Below are 18,131 nucleotides of genomic sequence, written 5' to 3' on the forward strand. Positions count from 1 at the left end.
TATTACATAATGGCACAATGTAATCCCACATTGAATATTCCCCATTGTGCCACTGTGCCATTATGCAATGAGGCCTGCATCCCCCATACACATGCACTTAAAAACATTCCACTGTGCCACCAATGTTTTGATTTTGCATGTGTATGCTGGATGCAGGCCTTATTACATAATGGCACAATGTAATCCCACATTGAATATTCCCCATTGTGCCATTATGCAATAAGGCCTGCATCCCCCATACACATGCAAATACAAACATTGGCGGCAGAGTGTAATCCCCCCCCCCCCCCCTACACATACACAAAAATCAATGTTTTCAATTGCATGTGTATGGGGGATGCAGGCCTCATTGCATAATGGCTCAATAAAAGAGGATGCATCCTGCATGAACAACATTGTCTTCCATTGTGCTACCGTGCCATGAATTCCCCATTATGAACAGCCAAAGCTTTTGCTGTGCATAATGGGGAATTCATGGCACGGTAGCACAATGGAAGACAATGTTGCTATGGCCCCCCATACAATGAATAAATTCATTGGTGCCCAGTGGCTATGGCCCCCCTCCCCAGATGGGGAATAATAAAATCATTGGTGGCACAGTGGCTATGGCCCCCCTCCCCAGATGGGGAATAATAAAATCATTGGTGCCCAGTGGCTATGGCCCCCCTCCCCAGATGGGGAATAATAAAATCATTGGTGGCACAGTGGCTATGGCCCCCCTCCCCAGATGGGGAATAATAAAATCATTGGTGGCACAGTGGCTATGGCCCCCCTCCCCAGATGGGGAATAATAAATTCATTGGTGGCACAGTGGTTGTGGGTATGCGCAGAAGTAAAGGTCGTTGGTGGCGGAGTGGGGAAAAAAAAAAAATACTTACCAACTCCGGAGTCCAGCGCCGCTTCCTCTCTGTACCGCTGCGTCCTCGCAATGAAGAGAAGGTCGCGGCGGCCCCGGTGTCCGGCGTCATGGGGGGGGCGCCGGTCTCCTGTAGCTTCGTCGGCGCCCGGAGTGTCATCGGGGGCGGCGCCCGGCGTGTCATCGGGGGCGGCGCCCGGCGTGTCATCGGGGGCGGCGTCCGTCACGTGAAGGGGGGGGCGGCGTTGTGGGACTTCAGGGCGGCGTCCAGCGTCGCTCAGAAGGCCCTGCTCACATCCGAGGCCACAAATGAGCAGGAGCTTCTGAGCGACTGCTCTTGATTGACGGGCAGGTCCTCTTCTGAATCTTGTGCAGATTCAGAACGGCGGGGGCGCGCATGCAAATCGCTGTGTGGGCTATACACACAGCGATTTACATGCATTTTCAGGGATTTTCTGAGTGATTTGTTAAAATCGCTCAGAAAATGCCTGCAAATTGTGCTGTGTGTGGGGCCCTTTAAGCTTGTTTTGTATTTTGAGCTGTAAAGACATTGGTAAAGCACTTTGAGTCCTATTGGGAGAAAAGTGCTATATAAATATCATTATTATTATTATTATTATTATTATCTGGGGTATTTAATTATTGAGGGCATGCCTATAGCAGCGACTAATTGGGAATTATTTTCATGGGAATGCCAATAAAATGATGGGTGTTCCCCTGATGACAGCCCCTGCCCGCCCATCTCCCTCTGCTACTCGTGCAAAGCCTCAGTGAGTATGATACTCGGCGATAGCGTTCGCACTCAGGGTTCTGCACATGTGCAAATATGTGCATGCATAGACCACCCACCTTCAGAACAGGGCCAAATGAGTCCCCTTCCGAATGGATCTGAATTAGGCCCAATGTTTCCCTCCTTTCCTCAGTATTCCTGTATGTATTGTACATGTTAAGGTGAGACTCCTTCTGTCTGGTCTAGCTCCACTCCCACCTGCCCGCACAGTAGATGATATTCATTAGTGTAATGTCCTTGCATATCAGTGTACAAACATGCACTAAGAAACCTTACTAATACACCATGTTAAACAGACAGTTTATTATCAGTAGAGACAGGATTATATGCATTTGCATATGTATTTGCATATTTTGCCCATTCTCCCTGGTTATTGCATATTTTACCTAAAATCTAGTGATGGTGCATAGTTTTCCAAAGGGGGGCACTTCACATATTAGGCCCCACCCCCTTTCCACCCGAGAATCAAGGCACTGCTTTGCCCTGCTGCTGGCCAGGTAGTGGTTGAGTGTGCAGGCCGGGACAATATGTGTGCAGTGTGGGGAAGCTTGGATGTACGCTACGTCTGACACTGCTCTAGGCTGCCAATCCATTTGAATAAAAGTCAGTTCGGACGGATGCCATTACGAAGCTCCTGAAACTTTGCCTGCCCCTGGCCTGGGACTTTGCGCCAAGAGAGAGACTTCTGCAGCAGAGGAGGTGGAAGGGTTGTGACATCATATGGGGTGGAGGAAACGCCTGGTCACAGTGAGTATGCAGTTCAGGGAGGAAGCCTTCCACTGCACCACCCTCACATGCTATGCTGACATTTGATCCATCTACACTGGAGATGAGGGTCCGTATAGTTGATGACAGAAGAGCATAGGACCCTGCAGTCTGCTGTGAGGAGGTTATTCTGGTTGGTGCGGTCCGTTCCGAATTCTTTCGGAGCTGACCGAACGCCACGCTGTGCGGACATCGTAAGAAGAGACGCCCACAGGTCCTCCACATTCGGACGGACTCACTCTCTAAGAAGAGGGTGTGTTTCCGGACAACATCGGTGGCCACACAAAGATTCTGCACGGTCTTACAGCGTCAGAACACAAGGGAAGCTGCCCGTACGCACCGATGCAGTGTATTTACGCAAAACATACTACTATAATCGGAACTCATACATCACACACATGACACACTTATGCAATTAGGCTACCTCATAAAAAAGGGACTGCTTTTATTGGTCATCAATTATTTCCTAATTGATAATTAAACACATTTTATCCCCAAATGTGTGCTGTTATTGCTGAATGTAAAAGTGACATGTATATTTATATTAGTGATACCAATTTCTGCCCATTGCTTGCAGTGTAAATGTGTGTAAAAAATGCAGCCGTGCTTTCAGCATATATTTGTGCCTTTAGTAATGGTCCATTTAGGCTGCAATGGTTCCAATTGAAGCAATGAAAAAAGTGTAATTAATGACTAATGAGTAGAGGAGTGGATTGTATTGTGTTCAGCTGAGAGTGGTTCAGGTGCGGCCATACTAATTGGGTGATTCGAATGCCTAGCGCATGACCTAGTGGTGTCCGCAAAGTAATACTTGCTTATGAAGACCGCATGTTTCCTGCCTGTTGGTTCGTTTGCAGTCGGTGTGCTGTCCGAATGCACGCCTACCACAGTTAGTGCACTCCCTCGTGTACGCCCATATTTACGCCCAGTTTAGCCCACTTTGAAACTACGCCCTTGTGTAGGTCCGAATGACGCCCATATTACGCCCATATTTCCCGAGTGAATGCGGTGCACATTTCTGTACGGTATTAGTGAGAATGAGTACGGAGACCGTGCTTGGCACATGCGCATTGCGTTGCCTACGCATGCGCAGATGGCTAAAAAACGCCATCCGAAAGAATTCGGAACGGACCGCATCGACCAGAATAAGGCCCTAAGTGCTAACATAGCATCCAAATTCAAATAATGCTCAGTTACCTCAGTGGATGTGGAACGGTCCTTTTCCACTTACTGTATAAAAATATTTTGATTGATCGAAGAAGACATAACCTTACTACCGAACATTCGGAACAGTACCTGATTGTTTATGTTTTCAAGAGTAACAAAATGTTAAATACTTGTTAATGATCAATATGTTATTCTTATTAATTGTACGCTGATTTTTAAATAAGTAAAAAATTACTTTTTTTAAATTATTTAATGTAGCATATTTTAACACTTTTCATGCATATTTTAAGTATTTTTCATGCATATTGGCATGGATATTTCAGGCTTTTTATGTTGCATATAATCCTGTCTCTACTGATAATATTATTATCATAAAAGCAATCTTAATGCATAAGCACATCATGCTTCCTTTTCTCCTGAAACTTCCTACTAAAGGAGATAGTGGCAGCCTACCACCTGATACGATGTTACAACTCTATTAACTCTATTATGATTAGAGATATGCGGATTCGGATTTCCCAGATCCGAGTCCGCACGGATATCATCAATCCGAGCGCGGATCAGAGCAGCGGAACTTCCCACCTGACTCGGATCCGGGTGCGCGGGCAAAACGTCATCGCCCGGTGTCGGATTCTCGCGAGATCACGGAACCTTAAATTCTCCAACCTCACGCCGCCATCTTCACTCCATTCTCGGAGAAGGGTGGGGTAGGGTGTGCTGCTGTTTATGGTCTCTGCTGGGGCCCGTGCTGCTGTGTACTGTGTCTCTGCTCAGTGTTCAAGACTATTGCAAGGACGACTGGTGATGTGTACTATCTCTACTTTCTTCTGGGGCCTGCCTCTGCTGAATCTGCTCCTGTATAGTCAGTCACAGTGTGATAGTCCACTGGTGCTGCTAGTGCCACTGCCTGCCCTGCATTGCCTAGTACAATTAATTAATTCCAGTCTGCTCTCTGCTGTTGCCACTGGCTAGTGGCTACCAGTACCTATTGCAGTATATAATTCCAGTGTGCTGTTGCCCCTGATGACCAGTACCTTTCACAATATATAATTCCAGATGTTGCCACTGGCTACAAGCATTTATCGCAGTATATAATTTCAGTCTGCTGTTGCCACTGGCTACCAGTATTTATCGCAGTATATAATTCCACTTGGCTGTTGCCACTGGCTACCAGTATTATTTATCGCAGTATATAATTCCAATCTGCTGTTGCCACTGGCTAGGCTACTAGTATTTATTGCAGTATATAATTCCAGTGTGCTGTTGCCCCTGGTGACCAGTATTTATCGCAGTATATAATTCCAGTCTGCTGTTGCCACTAACTAGGCTACCAGTATTTATCACAGTATATAATTCAAGTCTGCTGTTGCCACTGGCTAGGCTACCAGTATTTATCACAGTATATAATTCCACTTTGCTATTGCCACTGCTTGCCAGTATTTATCGCAGTATATAATTCCACTTTGCTGTTGCAGCTGGCTACCAGTATTATATATCGCAGTATATAATTCCAGGCTTCTATTGCCACTGGCTAGGCTACCAGTATTTATCACAGTATATAATTCCAGTGTGCTGTTGCCACTGGCTACCAGTATTTGTCGCGTATATAATTCCAGTCTGCTGTTGCCACTAACTAGGCTACCTGTATTTATCGCAGTATATAATTCAAGTCTGCTGTTGCCACTGGCTACCAGGATTTATCGCAGTATATAAAAATCCAGTTTGCTGTTGCCACTGGCTACCAGTATTTATTGCCGTATATGATTCCAGTCTACTGTTGCCACTGCCTACCAGTATTTATCGCAGTATATAATTCCATTCTGCTTTTAGCGCTGGCTACCAGAATTTATCGCAGTATATAATTACAGTCTGCTGTTGCCACTGGCTACCAGTATTTATCGCAGTATATAATTCCAGTTTGCTGTTGCCATTGGCTGCCAGTATTTATCGCAGTATATAATTTAGAGATGTGCGGACTCGGATTCCAGAGATCTGAGCCTGCACGAACGTCATCAATGCGAGCACGGTGCCGGATTTTAATAGCGGCTCCCACCATCTTCCCTCCAGTCTAGTAGTAGGTTGGGAGAGGGTGTGTTGGTGCTGCTGCTGGGGCTTAAACTTAAGCTTGACCTTCAATGCAATATATTATTTGCTGGGGCTGTCTCCCTCAGTGCTGCTGTGTACTCTGTTCTCCTCTCTTCTTAGGGTGGGATCACCATAGAGGCTGCCAGTATTATTTGCTCAGGCCAATGGCAGTACTACTGCCTAAGTGTACCTACCTAGTAGTACTACCTACCTATTAGGCTGCTATATATATAATTTAATAATAAAAATAATACCTGTCCTGCAGTGCTGCGTAGAACTGTAATAAATAATTCCATGCTGCTGGTTCACTGACGTGTGCCACTGCCAACCAGTACCTACTGCAATAATATATATAATATATATAATTAATTCTTATAAATTCTGCTGGTGCATAATAGTCTGCTACTGCTGTAACTACCTTTTGTGGTGGCAACAGGCAGTGCTACTGCCTACCTACCTTGTAGTTTCACTACCTACTAGGCTGCTATATTAATATTTAATTGATTTAATTATATATAGTCCACTGGTGCTGCCTGCACTGAATAGAGGCTGCCATCCTGCCCTGCCATCAGCATAAACAAGAGGTGGTGACGCGCTGGAACTCCACCCTCTATATGCTGCAGAGGATGGACGAGCAGCAAAAGGCCATTGAAGCCTACACGGCCACCTACGACATAGGCAGAGGAGCGGGGCTGCACCTGATGCATGTGAAGTGGTGAGGGAGGAAAGGAAACACCCGCCTAGCGAGCCAGATAGCTGAATCCACCCTAGCGATCAATTGAGTGAGAGAAATAGCAGCCAGATAGCCCTCAAATACCAGATAGGGGTCTTGTTGGCTGCTTACCCGTACATGTACGGACACCGGTTGCTGAAAAGCGATACATCTCGAACCCAGGGTTCCTAGAGAGGTGGAGGAACTCTTCCATCTGCCACCTTAAAATTGATTAGCCCCCTCCCCTCCACCCATTAGGCAATGATGTAAGAGACGACTGCTAATAAATGAATAATAATCACAAAATTAAACAATCAGATTACATTAATTAATAATAATCATAATCACAATCAAGCCAGATAGGGGTCTTGTTGGATGTTAAACTGATCAAAACAGTTACACACTTGCAGACAAACTCTGTGCTGCACGAAATGCCTACTGCTCCTTGGCTGCACATGGTAAACAGCGCACGATCAAGCCAGATAGTGGTCTTTTTGGGGCCTAGTTTTTTAAACTGCCATCCTGTCTGCCGATGCAGTGCCACTCTTACATGAGCCACGTGTTTGTGCCGCACACTTGTGTGGCTTAGCATAGTTATCCAGCTACCTCGGTGCAACCTTTTGCCTAAAAACAATATTGTGAGGTGTTGTATGGTATTGTACCCTGTGTATCATATAACTGCATCCTGACCTCTGCTGAAGTATAAATGTCACTAACTGGTCAAACAAAATATATTTTTTACTGCTGAGTCAAAATAATTCAAATATAAGTGTCCACTCACTTCCTCTATGAGGTATCGGTACTGCTGTGTCATATTCTGATAATATTAGTATCATAAAAGCAATCTTACTGTCACAACTCTATTATGATGTCACAATGGCAGCTGGACCTGCTTGGGAATGTTATGGTGACTTTTTGCAGCTACAGTATACAAAAAATATGTCAGTGTTATGTGACTTTCTAATTGCTATCTGGGGTATTTAATTATTGAGGGCATGTCTATAGCAGGGGACTAATTGTTAATTCTGTAATAGTGGAAAGTCTGGATTGGAATTAATAATTGGCCACAATTCCTTGATAAAGGCCGTACCCCGGCCGAAACGCGTTGGTACACAGAATCAACATACCAGGACACTTCCACCAACATAGGCACAGTCTCCTCCAAGACCGAGTTGAGCGCACGGGCACTCCGGTGACGTCACCCAGGTTAGCCGCGATCTCGCGAGACCGGTAATCCGGAAGTCACGTCCCGTCCGCAGTGCCTGTGGAGCTGGGACATCAGAAGGCTGCAAGCGGCTGCTGCAGCCTCTCCTCATCCAGACGCCGCACAGACTTTAAGAAGGGTAAGCAGCAGGTCAGCGGGACGCCGCTCCCTGCTGACACTCATCTACATCATCCACAATTGTGACTTGGACTTTGTCAGTTCAGTGTTTGCTGCTGACACGCAGATCACCACCCCCACTGCCCTATCCGCACTGTGTTATCATTACCATTAATAAATCCTAATGTGACACCCACGCTTAGGGGCTCATTCGTCCAGGGGGTTGGTAGACAATAAACGAATGCAGGCTTGAGAGCGCAGATGCAATTGAACAGGAGTGATTTTATTCTTCACTTTATAACAATAAGAAATATTACGACCTCTGGTGAACCAATCTCTGTACCCATCAGGTCAATGGTACAAGATACTGGAATAAACAGGCAATTCTCAACATACCATACATAATATACTAACAGTACTTTGGCCTATGTTAACTTGAGTCTAACTGGTACCGGTACCCCATTTTTATCCAAGATCCGAGTTTAGGATTCGGCCTGTGTACAGGAACCAATGTACAGTTCCCGGGGGAGGTGTCCCTATGGGGCAACCCGGCCTTTCTACAGATAAGTAGCCGGAGGGTGACTCTTGAACTCTGGCCTTCCTATGGATAAGTAGCCAGAAGGTCACTCTTGAACTCTGGCCGAGGTAATGGTGAAATAATCCTTGTCGTGTTATACTGTGGAAGGCAAATGAACTGTCCTTGTAGCTCAACAAGAAAGGATTAACTGTACTCCAATGGTTTACAGGACTAAAAGCAATGAGATCTGTATATCCAAGTCCATGCACTAGATGGGGCTATTCCCAGGCACTGTAATACAGACACTGTCCTGTAGATGGGGCTACCTGGGTCTTGTACTGCAGCCAGGCGGCCTACTGTAATTAGAGTCCTCCTTTGCATAGGCCCTGTTAACATGTGGGATGGGGACCAGTTACTCTCTTTCCCCACATGGCCTATTACATTAACTTGGTGTAGCTGAAATGTCACTGAGTCACAGGGATCAGCACATCCCTAGGATACCTATTAATATAAGGCTCCTTTCTCATCTCTTCTTGTTTGGAGTGTTACCCTTAGGGCAAATGTTCCATGTATAATAGAAAGTCTGGAGTAGTGTTCAATGTGAGTGTACAGGGCAACACATACTCACAATGTCCTGGGTCAAAAGGCACCCGAATGCTGAACCCTTCCTGATATCTGTACAGCAGGGATTCCACTGCAGCTGCTGCTCCCACTCTTCTCTGTACTTCACACAATCTGTGCTGGTATGATGCCTAACACTGCTCCTCATGGTCTGTCCTGCATCACTGTGCACACTGCTTCTCATGGTCTGTGCTGCATCACTGTGCACACTGCTGCTCCCATCTGTAACACACCTGCTCTGTATCTCAGCACACTGCTGCTCATGGCTGTAACATGTTCTCTCACTTTCTCAGCACACTGCTGACTCTCCCTTTAGAGCTCCCCCAGCTCCTAGCTCTCACAGCATACTTCAAGTGCAGTCTCCTTTTTACTTCCACTTCCTGTCCCAGCAGCCTGCTCACATGTGTTCTTCCCCTGCAGTCATCTCTGTGTCCTAAAGTCCTCCTCATTTCACAGCTCATTGCAGACTCCTGCTATTCACAGTACAGTAAAATGGAGTTAACCCCTGCAGTCTCTTGGGAAGATTTACTATACTTTTTGGGTGTCAAACAAGAGAGGGGCATCAGGCTGTGGGCTGCATGCCTCAGCAACTGGCAATGCAGAGACAGGCTGGCACTTGTAGTTCCACAGCAGTCCAGGGGTACTACACTAACACTTTAACCCAGACACCACTGGTTGTTATCTCTACATGTGGTACACATCTGATTATACTTTCAGCAGATTTCCAATGTTGTTACACTATAGTGGGGCATATTCCCATCTCATTAGGTACGGATTAGCAACACCAGCTATTCTTAGTACCTGTGAAGGTGAGCGCAGTACCAATTCCCTTATTTAACAGCCTTTAGAGTTTGGACCACTCTGGTTCTGCAGCCCCTTCATACAGAGGTAATTCTAGCGCCATACCAACCCCCCTTTTCCATTCACAATTATATGTATGCATGTATGTAACAGTCTCTAAAATGATAGTTGGTGCTTAATCTCTCTCTAAACTTTAATAATTATACCTAATATTCAGTTACAATTACCACCTAGTGTATGACTGGTGTAGTGCTGTGTCATTTGGTTGTATGGTATTGCACCCTGTGTATCATATAACTGCATCCTGACATCTGCTGAAGTATAAAAGTCACTAACTGGTCAAACAATATATGAGTCCAAATACTTCAAATAATATAAGTGTCCACTCACTTCCTCTATGAGGCATTGGTGCTGCTGTATCACATGCTGATAATATTATTATCATAAAAGCAATCTTAATGCAGAAGCACATCATGCCTACCACCTGATATGATGTTACAACTCTATTATGAATAGAGATATGCGGACTCGGATTTCCCAGATCCGAGCCCGCACGGACATCATCAATCCGAGCCCGGATCCGAGCAGCGCTCGGAGCTTCCCGCCTGACTTGGATCCGGGCGCGTGGGCAAAATGTCTTCGCCCGGTGTCGGATTCTCGCGACATTATGGAACCCTTAAATTCCGCAACCTCTGTTCTATGCACGAGTTAATAACGAATGTCTTTATAATGGGACTGCTAGGAAATTACTGGTTTCTTCATTTATTCGTGTTTGTTCACAAATGTTATGCAATATAAGAACAATATTTCTTAGATTTCCAGGTTCTAAACAATCCTAAAAACCTAGGGCAGTGATTCCATACCCCATTACCGTAGGTCTTAAAAGCTGTCCATCACATAAAATATTTTTTAATTTCAAATGCCTTTTGACATTTTTATTACCCAATGCCTATGAGTTTTGCAGAACAGGTCAACCTAAAGCTGTGTACACACGGTGCACTATATTGCTCAGTGTCCCGTTTTCATCAGCGACCAGAGATGGTCAATAATGAAAAGACGACTCTGCCAGGGGAGCCGCAGGGGGAAATAGCTGACTTCTGCGACCATTAAGGGCTGTACATGGGAGTGCACACCCATCGATTTATCGCCCACAGAACAAAGAAATCACTGGCAATATGGTCGCTCAGCTCATATTACTGCAGTTCTGTAATCATTCGACTATGCTGATAATTTAAAACTGACATAGTGGATAAAGATGCATGTTGGATAAAAGCTTATATCTAGCTTTAATTAAATGTAAACAGTTACATGTAATCTCTTGTACCTACAAATTGGTCATGTAATAACCTGCTAAACAATGTATTGCATGTCATAATGAAGCATGCTATAGTGAGTTTGTTTACAGTGGTAAATAATTCCCAGCAGCCTTGGCAAAAAAAACTAGCATGTCACATGACCAGTGTCAGAAGGAGAATGAGCAGCAGTTGGGCAGTGCAGTGCAGTCTGTGAGGAGAAGTCCATGGAGAAAGATGTGTGACAGAGAGCAGAAGCATGGAGGATGCTTATACTTATTGGGGACATGCAGAGACAGCTCATTAGTTGCTGGGATTCCCTCTCAAGTTATTGAAATAAAATACCTGTCAGACTGTAAATGATAAAATGAGAGGTGTGGGGAGTCCAGCCCCAAAATACATACTGTACCTGTACCAGCCCAGGAAAGAGGTGTTCTCATATTTACCTACACAGCTGAATACAGTTTAAAGACATTTTACCTCAGAAAAGGACATTTTACTGTACCTCATAGACATACTTGCCTACCCTCCTGGGGAGTCCAGCCCCAAAATACATACATACCTGTACCAGCCCAGGGAAGAGGTGTTCTCATACTTACCTACACAGCTGTATACAGTTTAAAGACATTTTACCTCAGAAAAAAAAAAACATTTTACCTCAGAAAAAGACATTTTGCTGTACCTCATAGAGCTAACGTCAGCTATATTTATACACAGCTGCAGACAGAAAAGAGGTATTTACCTCAGAAAAGCTGTAATACGCTCTTTTCGCTCACCCAAATGTATATATTGAAAGATATACTATATCAGGAAGGTTAATATAAGCTAACAATCTAATGCAGGGGTAACAAAGAGACAGCATTTACCTCAGATGATAACTGTACAACATCCAGACATTTATTTGGTTCCTCAAGGAGAGAAGTCGTTTTCCCTGACTAATATTATTTGATGGAGAAATAGTGACTGTACTACGCAATGTGGTGTAAAGACTTTATACAGTGACTTACACGCTTAAGCCCTGTACACACGGGGCAATATATTGCCGAGCGATATATCGCACACGCTGAGCGATATATCGCTTTGTGTCCCATTTGTGCTCCCAACTGCCGGGGGAGCCAGTGGAGATCAGCGATCACTACAGGCAGAAAATGGGAGCGTGCACCCGGCGATTTATCGCCGGTGCACACTCCCATCGCGACCATATTGCCAGCGATATTTGCAATAATCGCCACCGTGTGTATGCAACTTGAGGCAAAGGATATGAAGAAAAGTGGAGAGAGGATATATACAGTGTTGTTATAGTGTAGTTACATTGTGAGAAAGCCAACAATGATTACCTGATTCACTTTCACTTGTGCATTACAAATAAGCCCACTCTCAGGATACTCAGTACGGGACTCCAATCTACAAAACAAAAATAGACGCTTTGGATATAGTGACTACTACCTAATAAATAGAGAGACTAAGTAAAAGTTTACAGCTGCAGCAGATATATTATTGCGCAATAACAAATTAGTATTTTAGCATATAATAGTGACAATATTGTAATTTTGATGTCATGTGAAAATGGTAACCATATATCTATGTTGACTCTATATATATATATATATATATATATATATATATATATATATATATATATATATGTAGATAGTGGTACTAGCGCTAAGAGTCAATCCCCTTCTTTGATCAAAGGGTGGTTCTATATTAGTAGTGCGTGTAGTTCACACACGGATGCACAATTCCTCCTTTTTCCGGAGTGGCAGCTCCTCTCCTATTGGTTCCTGTCCAAAGAAACCGTTTGGTAGAGATCTGAAAAAAAGATGAGATGGGCGCCCCCTTTGTGCAATACGTTTTATACGTCACAGTGATACCCTTCACCGTTTGTGAGATATACACCCCAATAAAGTTCAGGTGTACCGTTAACAGTGGTCTCCAAACCACATAGGGCCTGATTTAGGGTTGGATTCACAGGAGGTATGTAAATGGCTGTGAATCCAACCCTAAATCAGGCCCTATGTGAGGAATTCCTTTTGACAGTTAAAGGGACTTGTTTGAGATATAATCTTGGATGAACCGAAGAGGAGAATACAAACTCCCTGACATTGGAAATCTATTACAAAACGCCTGTCAGAGTGGTTTGGAGACCACTGTTAACGGTACACCTGAACTTTATTGGGGTGTATATCTCACAAACGGTGAAGGGTATCACTGTGACGTATAAAACGTATTGCACAAAGGGGGCGCCCATCTCATCTTTTTTTCAGATATATATATATATATATATATGTATATATTTATAGTACTTCTAGAGCCGGCACTCCGTTAATATGTTTCAAATTTGCCCAGGTGCCTCCAGAATACTGTACAAAATCCGAAGTGACTGCACTCATAGGGACTTTTTAAAGACATATATTTGCAATGTTCAGTTCCATAAATAAATTACACAGGTATATAAGCATATGGCATTTTCTTCAAGGACCCATGTTGTGTAACAAAAAGTTTATTTCACAGCATGAGAACGGCCAACGTTCCCGGGGCTACAACGCCCCTTTTTTCAAGACATACAAGTGAATAAACTGCAAATGTTGGGCATGGTAGGGCATGAAATACTGCCTGTCAACACTTGTCGGCTAGTGGTGTCAACCTAATGCTTGTCGACCTAGTTGTTGTAGACCTAGTGACCATATCCCGCTATATGTTAACCAGAACATCCATTACTGTTAGATAATGATGAAATGATAATATCTAGGTTAAAAAACAGTGACACTATATGTAGTTTGTTAGTAACTTACCTCCTGTAAATAATAACTCATAGAAGCAATACAGCTGATGGGATGGCAATCGCTAACGACCTGCCTCATCACCTTAGCGTGTACAGACCAAGGAGCACATTGTTAATGTCCTCCGCTCACCCCCCCAACCGGATCACATAGTGTGTATGGGGCTCAAGTTATACATCCCACCATAAACTCTACGGGGGAAATTTACTAAAATGGGAGTTCTATTTCAGATCAGATGTTGCTATGACAACCAATCAAATACTATATATTACCTTCTAGAAGGTGCTTAATAAATAACAAGTATATTCTGGTTGGTAGCCCATAGCAATATCCCATTTGAAACAGATCTCCCATCTTAGTAAATTCAACCCTATGACTAATTAGGTGTATTAGTGGCATCACAAATTTGACATTATGACAAGACATGGGTACTCTGGGCACTGACGCTGGTAGCTTTTGTGTGTGACTCAGATGATGGATAAAGTAATAAACCAGTTTGTAAACTGGGAAACCCAACAAGCTGCTACTGGCGCTATAAAGTGAGTATGAACAGCAATATTGGGCTTGGCAGAGTCATACTCACCCCGTGGGGTGAGTATGAATATTTTGCTCTTGTGTGGAAAAGGTGACAAAGAGTGAGAGACAGGTGTATTAGTGTCACCCATCATCATTTTTGTCTTCTGCGTGGGCTCCACATCCTCATCTGAATACTAAATGTCACCTGGTGGAGCTGTTCTTCTGCATAATAGACTCCCTCTGGAGATGTTAGCATGGAGGGAGAGACAACGGAACATAAAAATGGAAATAGAATTTCATCTTATACTCCCTTATCACAACATACATACAGATAGTGGTAGATGCTCAAATTAGTTCAGTAAAACTTTTCAGGTGCATGCAAGGGAGGGGTTAATACTTAGTAAGTAACAAGACATTGGTTCCCCCGGCACACTGAATAGTTTTAGCAACCAATCTGGAACACTACATGATAATAGAATTCAGAGATATTGGTTACATATACCTGCGCAGGTGTATGACATGCCCCCAAGCCGCGTCAAGCAAAAAAAAGATTTCACCTATACAAAATATATTTTTTTCCGGTGGGGTAACAAAGCCGTAAAACTTTTGGCCAGTATGTCGAAAACTCGCCACACAAAAGCATTTATAACGGCAATACGACACCCGCTCTCTGGTGACTTATTAACTTCTACATCTGATATCCTCTCAGAGTTTGAAAGTTCTTTTAAAACCCTATACACAGACCGCCTGATAGATCCCATAAAATGGGCCAATTTATTCAGAGATCTAAATCTTTCAAAGTTATCACAAATACAAAGTTACACGCTGACAGAACCCATTAATATTGACAAAGTGCTTAGGGTAATCTCCTCCCATTTGGGAAAGTCCCCTGGCCCTGACGGCATGTCTAATGAATATTATAAGCTGTTGAAACATCAGGTGGCACCTGAAAAGCGATCCATATAATAATCTCATTGCTCAGCTCTGTGATTAGCAGACAGGATGGCAGTTTAAAAATGTAGGCCTCAAAAAGCACATAATGGCAAAAAAAGAGGTGCAAGATGGAATTGTCCCTGGTGCCCGCTCACCCACCCTTAGGTTGTAATAGGACATTGCGCACTTGACAAACCAGTCATTTCAGCCAGAGGGACTGCCAATCCTGTGACTGAAATTACTGATTCGTTTGGGCCCCCACAATAAGGTACAGACTGACTGATGTCATCATTTGCCACACTATTCTTCGACACACAAGGAGCACTGAATACATGCTTAACAGTGGAACTAGGTGATCTGACAGGTGGAGTGAAGGTGCTGGTGGAAGGGGTTATGATAGTGGGGTTGGTTGGTGGTGGGGCTGGTTCTGTAGTGGGAGGTCTGGCGTAGATTGGGATGTTTTTCTCAATAACTCAATATCTAAGTTGTCTCTAGTCTTTCGATCTGGAGTTGTCTCTATTCTATTACAGCTGCAATTATAAAGAAAAGTGGTAGTTGGAGATTATACCTAAAATATATGGCCAAATAGTAAAACTGTAGCAGGGCATGCTGGGATGTGTAGTTCAACAACAGCTGGAGTGTCAAGGTTAGCCATCACTGCCTTATATCTAGGAGAAGCAGAATGCACCTCCCCTTACCCACTACACAATTCACTGTAAATAACTGGCGCTATAAGTTCTAGCATTTTTTTAAACAACGTTCTTAATATATCTTCTGTTGTGGACTACAAACAATTTGCAACACAATCAAAATCTAAGTGACTCCTGTCTATTACCTGGGAGCTGGGACGTAGGTAAGGTGAGAGCAGCCCTTTGCCGCTGCAGCCATGGGCCCGGGTTCCAGTCAGGCGATGGGCATCTTTCTCAAAGTCTCTTACCACACAAGGGGGTGGGCAACCATATGTTAAACTCAGGATCTGAGTAATAAAATAGATATGAAAGTATGGATGACCACGTCCTCCCGCTGCCAGCCAAGGGGTTTCTGCAATAAGAACCCTTATTAATACACCATGTTAAATCAGAGAGTTTATTATAAGTGTTATTCACCAGGAACTCCCGTAAAGTGGTTTGGACTTAGCTGCGCACAAAACACAGGTCATGTCCTCTGGCAAAGGAGTGCTCCACTTTACTAGTTTTTAGGGCAAAAGTTTGCACCGAGGTAGCTGGATAACTATGCTAAGCCACACAAGTGTGCGGCACAAACAGGTGGCTGACCCGGGAGTGGCACTACAGCGGCAGACAGGATGGCAGTTTGAAAAGCTAGGCCCCAAAAAGACCCCTATTTGGCTAGATTGTGTTTACAATGTGCAGCCGAAGAGCAGTGGGCGTTTCTGCAAGTGTGTATCTGTTTATATCAGTTTAATACCCAATAAGCCACCTAAAAAAAAAAACTATGCCCCAAAAAGCACATAATGGCAAAAGAGGTGCAAGATGGAATTGCCATTGGGCCCACCCACGATACAAGAAGTAATGATAAAAAAAAATATTGCATCATTCATATAATAACGAAAAGTGATCCGTATAATAATCTCCTTGCTCAACTGTGTGATTACCAGTCATCTCTCAATACATTGCCTAATGGGTGGAGGGGAGGTGTTTACGATGTGCAGCCGAGGAGCAGTGGGCGTTTTGTGCAGCACTGACTTGTTCTGCAAGTGTGTATCTGTTTTTATCAGTTTAATACCCAATAAGCCGCCTAAAAAAAAATAAACTATGCCCCAAAAAGCACATAATGGCAAAAGAGGTGCAAAATGGAATTGCCACTGGGCCCACCCACAGTAAAAGAAGCAATGATCAAAAAAAAATAGTGCATCATTCATATAATAATTTAATTTCATAATGAAAAGCAATCCATATAATAATCTCGTTGCTAAGCTCTGTGATTTGCAGTAAGGATGGCAATTTGAAAAAGAAGGCCTCAAAAAGCACATAATGGCAAAAAAGAGGTGCAAGATGTAATTTCCCCTGGGCCCACCCACAATAAAAGAAGCAATGATAAAAATAGTGCATCATTCATGTAATAATTTAATTTCATAACGAAAAGCGATCCATATAATAATCTCATTGCTCAGCTCTGTGATTAGCAGACAGGGTGACAGTTTCAAAAAGTAGGCCTCAAAAAGCACATAATGGCAAAAACAGAGGTGCAAGATGGAATTGTCCCTGGTGTAGGTTGTAATAGGACATTGCGCACTTGATAAACCAGTCATTTCAGCCAGAGGGACTGCCTATCCTCTGACTGAAATGACTGGTTCGTTTGGGCCCCCACAATAAGGTACAGACTGACTGATGTCATCATTTGCCACACTATTTTTCAACACTTAAGGAGCACTGAATACATGCTTAACAGTGAAACAGGTTGATCTGACAGGTGGAGTGAAGGTGCTGGTGGAAGGGGTTATGGGGTTGGTTGGTGGTGGGGTTGGTTCTGTAGTGGGTGGTCTGGCGTAGATTGGCGTGTTTTTCTCAATATCTTAATATTTAAGTTGTCTCTAGTCTTTTGATCTGGAGTTGTCTCTATTCTATTACAGCTGCAATCAGTGCTCGAAGTGGGGCGGTATACAACGGTATGGCATACCGCCACTTCGAGCACTGGGTATTGTAGCAGGACCGGTACAATATCATCAGGATGAGCAGTGTGCAGGGGAGGTGCTCTCCCCATCCTGCTTCACCGCTGTTGTCCCTATTAAACAGTATAGCAAGCAGGCTGCAGGCAGAGGCAGCACCGCAGGGAGAGGTAGGACGTGGCAGAGGTGCCAGCCGCGGGGAGCCACTGTGTGCGGGCTGTGCATAGCCACAGTGTGCGGTGTGGTCAGGAACCTCAGTGTAGCCACTGTGTGATGATCGCTGGGAGCCGCTGTGTGCAGACCGCCGGGTGCCGCTGTGTATGGGCTGTGCGTAGCCACAGTGTGC

This window comes from Crinia signifera, chromosome 3, assembly GCF_055691185.1.
Source record: "Crinia signifera chromosome 3, ASM5569118v1, whole genome shotgun sequence".
Taxonomy (NCBI): domain Eukaryota; kingdom Metazoa; phylum Chordata; class Amphibia; order Anura; family Myobatrachidae; genus Crinia; species Crinia signifera.